General features: G+C 42.6%; 1 long non-coding RNA gene across 1 annotated transcript; it reads left to right on the top strand.

Annotated features, from left to right (window-relative positions):
• The first annotated feature begins 10,032 nt into the window (after positions 1-10,032).
• On the top strand, positions 10,033-11,043 carry LOC133391858 (uncharacterized). Its single transcript, XR_009765312.1, has 2 exons — positions 10,033-10,642; positions 10,718-11,043. It is a non-coding gene; the product is annotated as an uncharacterized LOC133391858 (long non-coding RNA).
• The last annotated feature ends 249 nt before the right edge of the window (positions 11,044-11,292 follow it).

Below are 11,292 nucleotides of genomic sequence, written 5' to 3'. Positions count from 1 at the left end.
AGACACTACAGAGATGCACAAAGAACTGGGTTTCCTCTTGACTATCGCTGCAAATGTTCGCCGTACGTTTGAACAGCTGTCACATTTTATAAGCACGGTTAAGCCGCCCGCCGGTTAATCCGCCCTCGGATAATCGACGTTCTACTGTAATTCAAAAATACAAAAATCTTAACCCATCTGGAAATTCTTGAGAAGTTACCAACCAATCCATTGCAAACCTTGAGTACAGCTAAACCCGCAAGAGAACAACATGTTATGAATGAGATTTGTGATGAGTAGGGTAAATGTACTTATAGAGGTGGTAGTACCAATAGTAGTGCTATTGCTCTAAAATGCGGTTCATATGGCAAGTTAAAAGTAATTAAGTTATTTACGTTAGTGTGAAATGTTCTTTAGCCTTTTACAAAGGGTTTAAAAGTTAAATGGGGCCATTCCGTTACATAGTGACCGAAATATCCATTATTTTGTGAAATGTGTCAACATTTTTCCAAAATCCTTAGGATTTCATAACGAAACTCATTTTTCTGTTAACGTTCTAAATGACCACATAACCACGCAATTACTAGTTTTTCAACATAACTGTTATGAAATGTTATTGTTTTACTAAAATTATTTGCCTTTTGACCATATTTATGCATTTTTGAGTGTTTTTTACCATAGTGCCATTATAGGTACACAAAACAGGCATGTTCCTATAGTGGTTATAGTTATAAAATCAATGAAAACAGGTCGTTTTAGATTTTATCGAGGATATTTTTGACATGTCGTACTGTTTTCACTAAAATAAGCAACAGAAATAAGTTTTATGTAGGTAATTTACTAAAAACAGGCCAAAATTCGCTTATATGGCTGAATGAAAAATTGACTTTGAAGTTAAGCACACTCTTCCGAGTGTAGGTTGACGACAGGTGTGATGTAGTACTTTTGTCAATAGTTTCATTGATCAAATTTATACATTTTTTTACGATCAAATTACGCAAGAACCCTATATTATGGCAGTAATCTTTACTATTCATACGAAAACAGCTTCGAAACTAAGTTTCATTGATATTATACACCGTTTTTGATGCATCTTTGTTTACCACCACTATAGGAACACAATACAACGACTATAGGAACCATACCACCATTATAGGTACAACGAAGCAGTCACAAAAATATGTATTTTTTCGTAAAGTTGATGTATTTCATGATAAATATGGTTGTGATTGCGTAGATAAAACATATTCCAATTGCTATGTGTTAAAATATTCAGAAATTATCCTTCCTCACACTTTAAATCCATTAAAACACATCGGTACCACTACAAATTGCACCACTATTGGTACATTTACCCTAATCCCTTTTCGGCAAACAGATTCAAAAAGCCAAGCTCACCACGCGCGTCACTGGAGTTTATCCGATCGGGAGCCTGTCTGTTATGCAAACCTCTGTGCTCATCACAGAAGTTGCTTCAAACTGTAAAAAAAGCACAGAAATCATAATTGAAACAATCATCGCAGTAAATATTGATAACGTTAAGGCCTTATATATTTATATTTAACTAGTATTTTATGGAAATATGATTGCTGAGTGAGATCTCCCAGACTCCGACTCTTGAAAAACTGAATTCTATGCTGAATCAAAGCTGGATTTAACTATTTCGCTATTTCGAACGAGTTCTGAATATATCCAGAAGAATCCGAATGACTTCAGACGGGCTTGTACGAGTCCAGACGACTCCGATTAGGTCTGGATGAGTTCAAATGACTCCCGTATAAGACATCCAAACGAATCTAGATGAATTTCTATCAATGCAAACGAGATTCAATTAAAGGGAGGAACTGAAATACTGATGACAAGCGAAGCAATTGCGGATCCTCAGAATTATGTTGTTGAACATTTGGATAAAACTGAACGAGAGCGGAGGCTTTTTAGCGACACGAAGTTTGTGTGCGATTGATTTTTTTTTAATTTCTTATTCTTGCAGTAATATAATGTATGTTCGATCGGCACAGATAAGATTTCTGATAGCTACTAAATACAGGTTATGTATAATTGAATGGAAACGTATACTTGAAGCACCAAGAAAGAAATCTTCTTTGTGGTGATCGAACATACATTATATTACTGCAAGAATGAGATATTAATAAAAAGTATTGAATCGCACACAAACCTCGTGTCGTTAAAAAGCCTCCGCTCACGTTCAGTTTTGTCCAAATGTTCAACAACATAATTCTGAGGATCCGCAATTGCTTCGCTTGTCATCAGTATTTCAGTTCCTCCCTTTAATTGAATCTCGTTTGCATTGATAGAAATTCATCCAGATTCGTTTGGATGTCTTATACGAGAGTCATTTGAACTCATCCAGACCTAATCGGAGTCGTCTGGACTCGTACAAGCCCGTCTGAAGTCATTCGGATTCTTCTGGATATATTCAGAACTCGTTCGAAATAGCGGAGTCAAATCCAGCTTTGATTCAGCATAGAATTCAGTTTTTCAAGAGTCGGAGTCTGGGTAGGTCTACGACTCTACTACACATTACTGTCCGTCTGATCCTGTTGTTAGCTGGGGGCACTGTTTTTTTACCCACTACTCGGACACGCCAGTTTGGAAATCGCACTCAGCAATCAAAGTTAAATAAAACACTTGTTAAAAATATTTACATATTAAGCCTTAACGCTATCAATATTTACAGCGATGATTGTTCCAACTATGATTTCTGTGTTTTTTTTTCAGTTTGAAGCAACTTCTGTGATGAGCACAGGGGTTTGCGTACATGGTATCTGGAAACTTTCTCAATTGGTAGAAAGAAGAACGTCCGTACACTTTAAACACTTGCGTTAGACTCTATCTTTATTCCTTTTTTCGTTCATTCGTCCCATCAGTACAATTCCCAAGCAACAAATTCAAGTGACATAAGGTCATACGTTTATACAGTACAAATTCAAGATCTTGGTCATGGCTCTTCTGTAAATTCCATCCTTCGTTATCACGTCAAATGTGACGAAAGAGTCCATAAGGACCAAAGTCACTATAATCTCTTAGACTAGCTATCACGTCAACCACCCGAACCAAGCCGTCATCACCAGTTTAAATCTTCAGCACTCGGCCGAAGCGCCATTTGAGAGGAGGAAGGTTGTCCTCTATCAGCAGGGCCATAGTGCCTTACCGAACGTTGTCTCGCCTTGAAGTCCACCTGGTACGCGTATGCAAATCAGACAAGTAGTCTCGATTCCATCACTTCCAAATTCGCTGAACACCTGCAATTGTTGATAGCGGTCCAGGTGGTTGCCTGAAATCTCAGCATAAGATGGCTCAGGGATCGATGTTAGCGCCCGTTGAATCAAAAAATGACCCGGCGTCAACATTTCCAGGTCCTTTGGTTCGTTGGACAATGCAGTTAACGGTCGCGAGTTCAAGCAAGCCTCCACTTGAACTAAGATAGTTTCCAGGTCGTCCCGTCGTAAGATACTGGATCCTATCGTCGCTTTTAGCTACCGTTTCTGCGACTTCACTGTGGCCTCCCAGATGCCACCGAAATGGGGTGACAGCGGAGGGAATTGAATTGAAGGTGTATGTAGAAATGTAGAATGAATGTAGAGTGAATGTAGAAATGAAGGCTGGAGTAGACAAATCGGCAATAAGCTCCACATGTACTGCTTTGGTCACAAGGCAGACGAAAACAGCAACATAGCATTTGATTGGAGCAGCCTTCTTGTTGGTCTGTCTATAGAATAATGGACCACACAGATCCACAGCGGTGTTGTAGAATGGGAGAACTGGGTTTACGCGTTCGCTGGGCAAATCTCCCATGATTTGCTCTGTCGTTGTTGGCTTGGATCGGAAACAACTTACACATTCATATACAACCTTTCGTGCCAGGTTGCGTATGCGAAGGGGCCAGAATCTCTCGCGCAGGCTAGATATAAGCTCTTGTTGTCCCGCATGCAGATATTGCCGATGATAAGTTTTGTGTTGTAACGGGGGTTTTGTGATATTTGGAATAGCTAGCTACATATACTGCAGACGTATTTAAAAATTTATCAATTAATATAAATGTATTGCTAAAACTTGCGACTGCTTACACCGAGGACATTCATGTAAGTGCCTGTTACATCAAACGTGTTCGGTACCATCGCTCCCGTTCGTTGGCCTGGCGAGCGATCATTGCCCTGTCCTGCCGAACCGCTCTCACTAACACATCGACACGCTGGCAGGACGTGGTGAGTGACTGCAGTAACGGCGAATGCAAGTTCGGCAGGTCGGGCCACAACTATAAGAACGCGCAATCAGTAGGGTCAATTGATGAGAAAACGCTAAAATTATCGGATGTGTTTGCGTTCATACGAAACAGGCGCGTTTCGCAAACGACCACCCACACGTAGGATATCCTCTTTCAGAATAGGTGTTAGCGTTTTCAGTTTGGAGTTCGGCTTAATCGCTCCAGCTTGTCGAACGTCCCGAAGCTCCTCAGCAAAGGTTTCTTGTTGGGCCAGACGAACGAGCGTTAGAGACGCTGACACTAATTCATCTATTTTTAGAAACCCCTTTCGTAAATGCCCGCGGTGTGTCGGTTGACAATTGTAAATGAATCGCTGCAAATATGCCGTAAGTCGCACAAATGTTTCGTAAGATGAAGAAAGCTCGAACAGAAAATTTGGCGGTACCTGTCGAGATGTGGCTACTATCGATCGCTCTTCCAAGTCTTCCAAGGAAATTTCAGTATTGGGTTTGTTCGTAGGCCAAGCTTGACTTGCCACCAAAGTTGGGAATCTATGAGCTGCGAAGGCATCATTCCCCTGGAAATAATGTCAGCTGGATTGTGCTCGCTGGCCACGTAACTTCACGTAACTCCTCTTGTAGGTTTCAACTCAGTTCGCGACGAATTGCTTCCAACGGGAAGGACTGCTTGCAATCCAATGAAGAACTATCGTCGAATCAACCCAGAAGTTGATTTTAAGCTCCAATTTCACACCTTGCTTCACCTTCTGCCATAAGTGTAACAAGAAGTGTGCCATAAGTAACAGTGCTCCCGACAACTCGAGCCTTGGAAGGGACACGTTTCTCTTCCCTTTGGTATTAGGCATCGGTGCCACCTTTGACTAAGCACATAACAACCGTACGGAGACCTTGCCATCTGACGATTCTGCTCGTATATAGATGCAGGCGTCATAAGCCCGTAGTGAAGCATCACTAAATCCGTGGGCTTTAATTCCCACTGTTCCACCAATTGCTGTTCGTGGAATTGTCAAGCTTCTCTGAAGCGTAACCAGAATTGTTGCCGTTCAGACTCCAAAGGTTCATCCCAGGTCTTTTCGTTCTTCCAGAGCTCCTGTATGAAACACTTTGCTACTACAATGGCTGGTCCCAACAGTCCGAGAGGATCGAACAACTTCGCTGCATCTGATAACGCAATGCGTTTGATGATGATTTCTGCTTCCTTCCAACCAGGCACACTAAATCACCAAGCAGATGATGCTCGTTCCTCTTCTGGACTCTCAATAGATGTACCAACCGTTCCGTAACAATGTTGATCTGTGAACCTCCATTCAGCAAAGCTCGAGCCCAGATACGTGTTCCGTCAACATTCACTACTTGTACCATTGCCGTTGGTAACAGGATTGTTGGTCTCCGTCTAAACTTTTGTAGATTATAAGTTTTATTGTAATAGATATAAGTTTTATCACCTGAGACTGTATATGGTTTGTTTACCGTCAAGTTGAGAACGTAGACATAACATTTCCACAGATGCATTTCGAAACACTTCGCACAGGGCCGCCGCATGTGAAGCCCTTTTGCAGAATGAACAAACCTTTGTGGCCGGCTTAACTACGCTGTACACTTCGTTACGGGCTTTCAGTCTGCCTCCAGCTGTTGTTGCTTCACTGGTTCGATTCCTGTCTGGAGCCATAGCTTACAAAACAGTTGCTTGGCTGCGAAGGAATTTCATGACCTCGAATATCCGTCCGTCATATGTGAGAATATCCGTTGAACTATGATGTATTTTCCATTGAATAAGTGTGGCCACGTCTAATTTAGAGCAGACCATGTGGGCTAAGAGCACGCTGCATCTTTCGGTGGCTACTCCCATTATAGTCGTCATTTTAATTCATTCGATTCGATTCGATCATTTAAAACTGTCAATTAAAAAAAAGCAGTGATTCGTATGATTCCTTTTTCATGTGTGGTATCGCAAATAATCCGTCAATATATTGTTTCACCATTAGCTTTTTGTTTTCGAATCGCGATTTCAATACTTCCCATGCAACAGAGTAATTTGCGTCGGTGATTTCGATGTCTCCTACGACGTTAAGAGCATCTTTTTGAAGAGAGCCTTTTAAGTATCGTAGCTTGTCTACGTCGGCTAAATTCGAATTGCGATCTATAAGACTGAGAAAGGCAATTCCAAACGATAACCAATCTTCCATTTTTCCATCAAAAGTTGGCAAGCGCATTTCAGGGAATTTTGTGGGTGGCATGGTATCGCGTGTTGGTGACGAAACTACACTTGATGACAAGTTTCTTTCAATTGCTAACGAAAGCTCAAAATGGCGGTTCTCGAACGACGCGTACTCTTCTTCTTGTTCATACTGTGCAGTGGAAGAAGAAACCAAATTGTTGGTGTGCCATGTTTCATATTCCGTGGATAGCATCGACAAACGTGACGCACATCCTTTCAAAAAAGCGGCATCCGCCCTTGTTGCATGCGGTAGTGCTTGATCAATGCGGTCCAACCTTTGAGCGAAATGCTGACGCATTCGCTTCCTTTTCTCAGCCAGCATTTCTGCTGTTGGGAAAGTATGATTCGAATTTACCGATTCAAAACCTTCAAAATCACTCTCCGAAGCTTCCCTTGCCACGGCTGCCATCAGTATTGGGTTGGCTAGGACATGATCGCTGTCTGATGCAGCTTGCACTTGTGATGCACGATGTGACGCGTCTTGTTCCTCAAACGCTGCCGACGTCGTTGGAACTTGTGGACTCGGTATTTTCACTTGTCACAAACCACAGTTTTCACAGCACTGAATATTCGTAAATTGTACAATTTGTCCCGTACACTACCCTTAGAATGAGTTCAAACCACGCGGTTTTATTGTTCACACACTCACGCACACATTTGGATTACTACTCGCGGATAGTATTCTTCGCATACACTCACACATGCTCACACTCTGATTAACATACGCGGAATTTTTGCATTACCCGAAAAGAGAGAATTGTTCACTCGTGCACACGCTCACTCCGTTTGATTAACGCGTACGAATTGTATTGTTCACAATACGTTTGTTAGCACCGACCACGTTTCCATGAATTAAAACGTTCGATAAGAATTGTGCAGGGAACATGCCCGCTTGCACTGAAAACACTTCCCACCATGCAATTGACAGCGATTTGCGAGGGCGTACGAGGGCTCGCACGCCATACAAGTTCACAGCCCCAGAGCCCTCGCATTACAGGGTTTCGAATCATATAAGGGAATAGTTCAATCTAGGCATGGGACAATTGTGCGAGACCTATGCCGCACACTCAGTTCATTATAGTGTGCGGTTGATCGCCGCACGCGAAAAAGTGAACGGGTAGGTCTTCCGCACGCATACAGAACCAACTAAAATGTGGTCTGAAAGAGATGCAAGATAACTGTCGGTGTCATAGACTGAACGAAAAAAAACATTCGTTTTGGGTCGGCAGAATTTGTCACACACAACGACACAAGAAGATCGATCGCACTTTGCGCGAGAAAGAATGTACATATTGCTAGCGTGGTCAGATTGATCAATCGCACACAGCCGCACAAAAAGAACTCCTGCCGCACACTGACCCGATACTGAGTGAGAAAGAACACTCATAGCCAATGGGTCATTCGCACACAGCCGCACGCGTGTTCAGTTGGGTCAGTCGCACACTACCGCACGCGCGTTCTGTTAGTTCGGTCGCTCACTGCTGCACGCGTATTCAGTGGGGTCAGTCGCACACTACCGCACAAAAAGAACTCTTGTCGCACACTGCCGCACGCGCGTTCAGTTAGTTCAGTCGCACACAGCCGCACGCGTGTTCAGTTGGGTCAGTCGCACACTACCGCACAAAAAGAACTCTTGTCGCACACTGCCGCACGCGCGTTCAGTTAGTTCAGTCGCACACTGCCGCACTCGTATTCAGTGGGGTCAGTCGCACACTACCGCACAAAAAGAACTCTTGTCGCACACTGCCGCACGCGCGTTCCGTTAGTTCAGTCGCACACTGCCGCACTCGTATTCAGTGGGGTCAGTCGCACACTACCGAACAAAAAGAACTCTTGTCGCTCGCTGTCGCACGCGCGTTCAGTTAGTTCAGTCGCACAAAAAGAACTCTTGCCGCACACTGCCGCACGCGCGTTCAGTTAGTTCAGTCGCACAAAAAGAACTCGTTAAGCGCACAGCAACATAAAAGATAAAGCTTGTAGATTTTACTCGTTTAGATTAGCTTTCGTTACAAATCAACTTAAGTATATAAAGTTTGTTCTCGAGCTACGTTTTCTAAGTTCTTGTGTGCAATTAGTATAATTGGCTCAAAGGATTCTCAAATGCAAGATAAATTACTGTTTTACCAAAAATTTGAGAGCCTCTTAAAAACCAGAAATTTTCAAATTTTCTGCATGAATTGTGATACATAAATGGTTTAATGTAAAAACCTAGTTACCTAGTTATGTATGAACCTCGTATCTCGGACTGACGGTATTTATAATTGAAAATGCTGCCTTAAAAGCAATAACTTTTAGTTCTTGCATTAAAATCTCAATAAAATTAAACATGATTTTTTTTTTAAATGGTACTTAGCTCCAATTGAGCGACTGACCTACCGCACGCGTTCAGTTCATCATACTGAACGAACTACATCGCACGCGTTCACTGAAAAGAATCAAATTGCCCAAGCCTAGTTCAATCACTTAGGGGAATGTTGCAAATCGGTAGGGAAATGTTGCAAGCAAGCTGTGGAAGTTTGCAATCATATAGGGGAGTGTTGCAATCGATTAGGGCAATTTTTGAAGCGTACTGTGAAGTTGTCATCAGACCGTGGGTGCCGCTGTAAATACCTCAAAATATTTTCATCAATCTTACTAACTGATCATGTTTAATTATGGCTCCGTAGCAGGATTTTTTAGTTTATCATGTGTACAGCAGAATCCCACACGAAAACAACTCCCAATGATGTTTAAAAAAAACATCATCGGTATCAATTCGTAGCTTTTTACACCGGCACCCACAGTCTGATGACAGCTCCACAGTACGCTTGTAAAATTCCCCTAATCGATTGCCCCTAATCCTATTCAACCTGGCGCTAGAGAGGGCCATCCGCGACTCGAGGGTGGAGACTACGGGAACCATCTTCTATAAGTCAACCCAGATCCTGGCATACGCTGATGATATAGACATCATTGGTCTGCGGCTCTCCTATGTAGCAGAAGCCTACCAAGGGATCGAGCAGGCGGCAGAGAGCCTTGGATTGCAGATAAACGAGTCAAAGACCAAACTGATGGTGGCAACATCAGCGGGCCTACCAATAAATAATCAGAATCTACGTAGGCGTGACGTACAAATAGGTGAACGCACATTTGAAGTCGTCCCACAATTCACCTATCTTGGTGAAAAAAAGGTACCTTCTCCGACATCCCCGAAAATTTTGGCGCTTCATTGACAGCAGACGACGCTCAAACGTAATTCCAAGCACAATCAAATATAATGATTCCGTGGGCACGTCACCCGAAGATATTTGCAACATTTTCGCTGAACGATTTTCCGATGCCTTCTCCACCCCAATTGTAGATCAAACGGTGATCTCAAGGGCCACATCTTACACACCTCTAAACATGATTGATTACACCATTCCTACGTTTGATATACGCACAGTAGAAAAGTGCCTCAAAAGCCTTAAACCCTCTACAGCTTCTGGTCCCGATGGCATTCCGAGTTACATCATCAGTAAATGCTATCAGTCCCTAGCACCTGTATTAACAAACATATACAACACGTCACTGAGTTCCGGTATTTTCCCACGCTTATGGAAGACCTCGTGGATGGTACACACTTAAAAATATTTCACGACCTCGGTTAAAAATACTGCCGAAATTTGTCGGCTCTTTCGATTCTTGCTGATATGTCAGTTGAAAAATCCCAGTAGTCGAAAATCAGTACCATTTAAAACTGAAATATCAGTTAAATAAATATTTCAACCGAAACTCGGCAACCCAACTTGCCGAGAACATACGTTAACACTGCTGTCACCGAGCTCGTCCGTCAAAATAACCGAGATTTCAGCTTTACTGTTTGGATTAGCCGAGGCTCGGTATTTTATCTGTCATTCGCCATTCTGTTAATCTCGTGCTAATGAAACGAAAACTTTTCGGAGTGATGTTGTGATGTAAAAGTAAAAGTGTAAAAATACAAGTGAAAATGAGTGTCTCAGCGTGATAAAAAACCGAGTATCAGTAGCGTGCGATCGAGCACGGGTATGGAACGGGGTTGGGGTTAGGAAACTCCATCAGCGCACGCAATCGGTGCTCTTCAGAGCGTCACTCGGAGCAGTCCCTATTGAAGGATCATATATGGAAGCTAATCCGATTGGTTCAACCTTAGCCAGGCCGTTCAGACTTCCAGGATTCATTTCCGGTCACCTACACGAGTAAGTAAGTATCAACACTCGACCACGTAAAATCTAAACAGGGTTCACTCAGAGTTGTTTCACTCTGCCCGCTCTACAGAACCGTGCCTGTACCAGTGCCCGCTCCTTGCCCGGCTCATTTTCCTGTAAATATACCACATCCAAACGCTGTGCCCCATCCGGCGGATGAACCAATGCCTGTCCCTACGCTTCACACCAGAAATCTCATAAGAATAGGGTGACTTTCTGCCGTCCTGCTACAGTAAGGGGCACGATAGTGACATCATGCTGCAGAAGGTTTACACCGGCCATCATCATAGGCTCAGACTGCTATGACTATTTCTCCCAGTAAATAATATTGTTTATTTATTTTACCTAAATAAACCCACTTCATACGCAAATAAAACCACTAAAATAAAGATAAAATGTTTTTATATTTAGCCGAAATCTCGATTTGCTCTAACCGAAAATCTCGGTTAAACGTAAACGTCAAAACAAAATGTCATTAACCGAGATGTCGGCAACAGAAATTTAACCGAGATCCTTGCCGAGATCTCAGTTGTGCAGATCTCGGCAAAAATTAACCGAGATTCGGCAAAAATTTTTAAGAGTGTACCAATATTTAAAAAAGGGGATCGCTCATGTGCTTCAAACTATCGCAGTATCACATCACTT

This window comes from Anopheles gambiae, chromosome 2, assembly GCF_943734735.2.
Source record: "Anopheles gambiae chromosome 2, idAnoGambNW_F1_1, whole genome shotgun sequence".
In the NCBI taxonomy this organism is placed as follows: domain Eukaryota; kingdom Metazoa; phylum Arthropoda; class Insecta; order Diptera; family Culicidae; genus Anopheles; species Anopheles gambiae.
The sequence above is the reverse complement of the archived record's forward strand: the minus strand, read 5'-3'. Positions and strand labels throughout refer to the sequence as shown.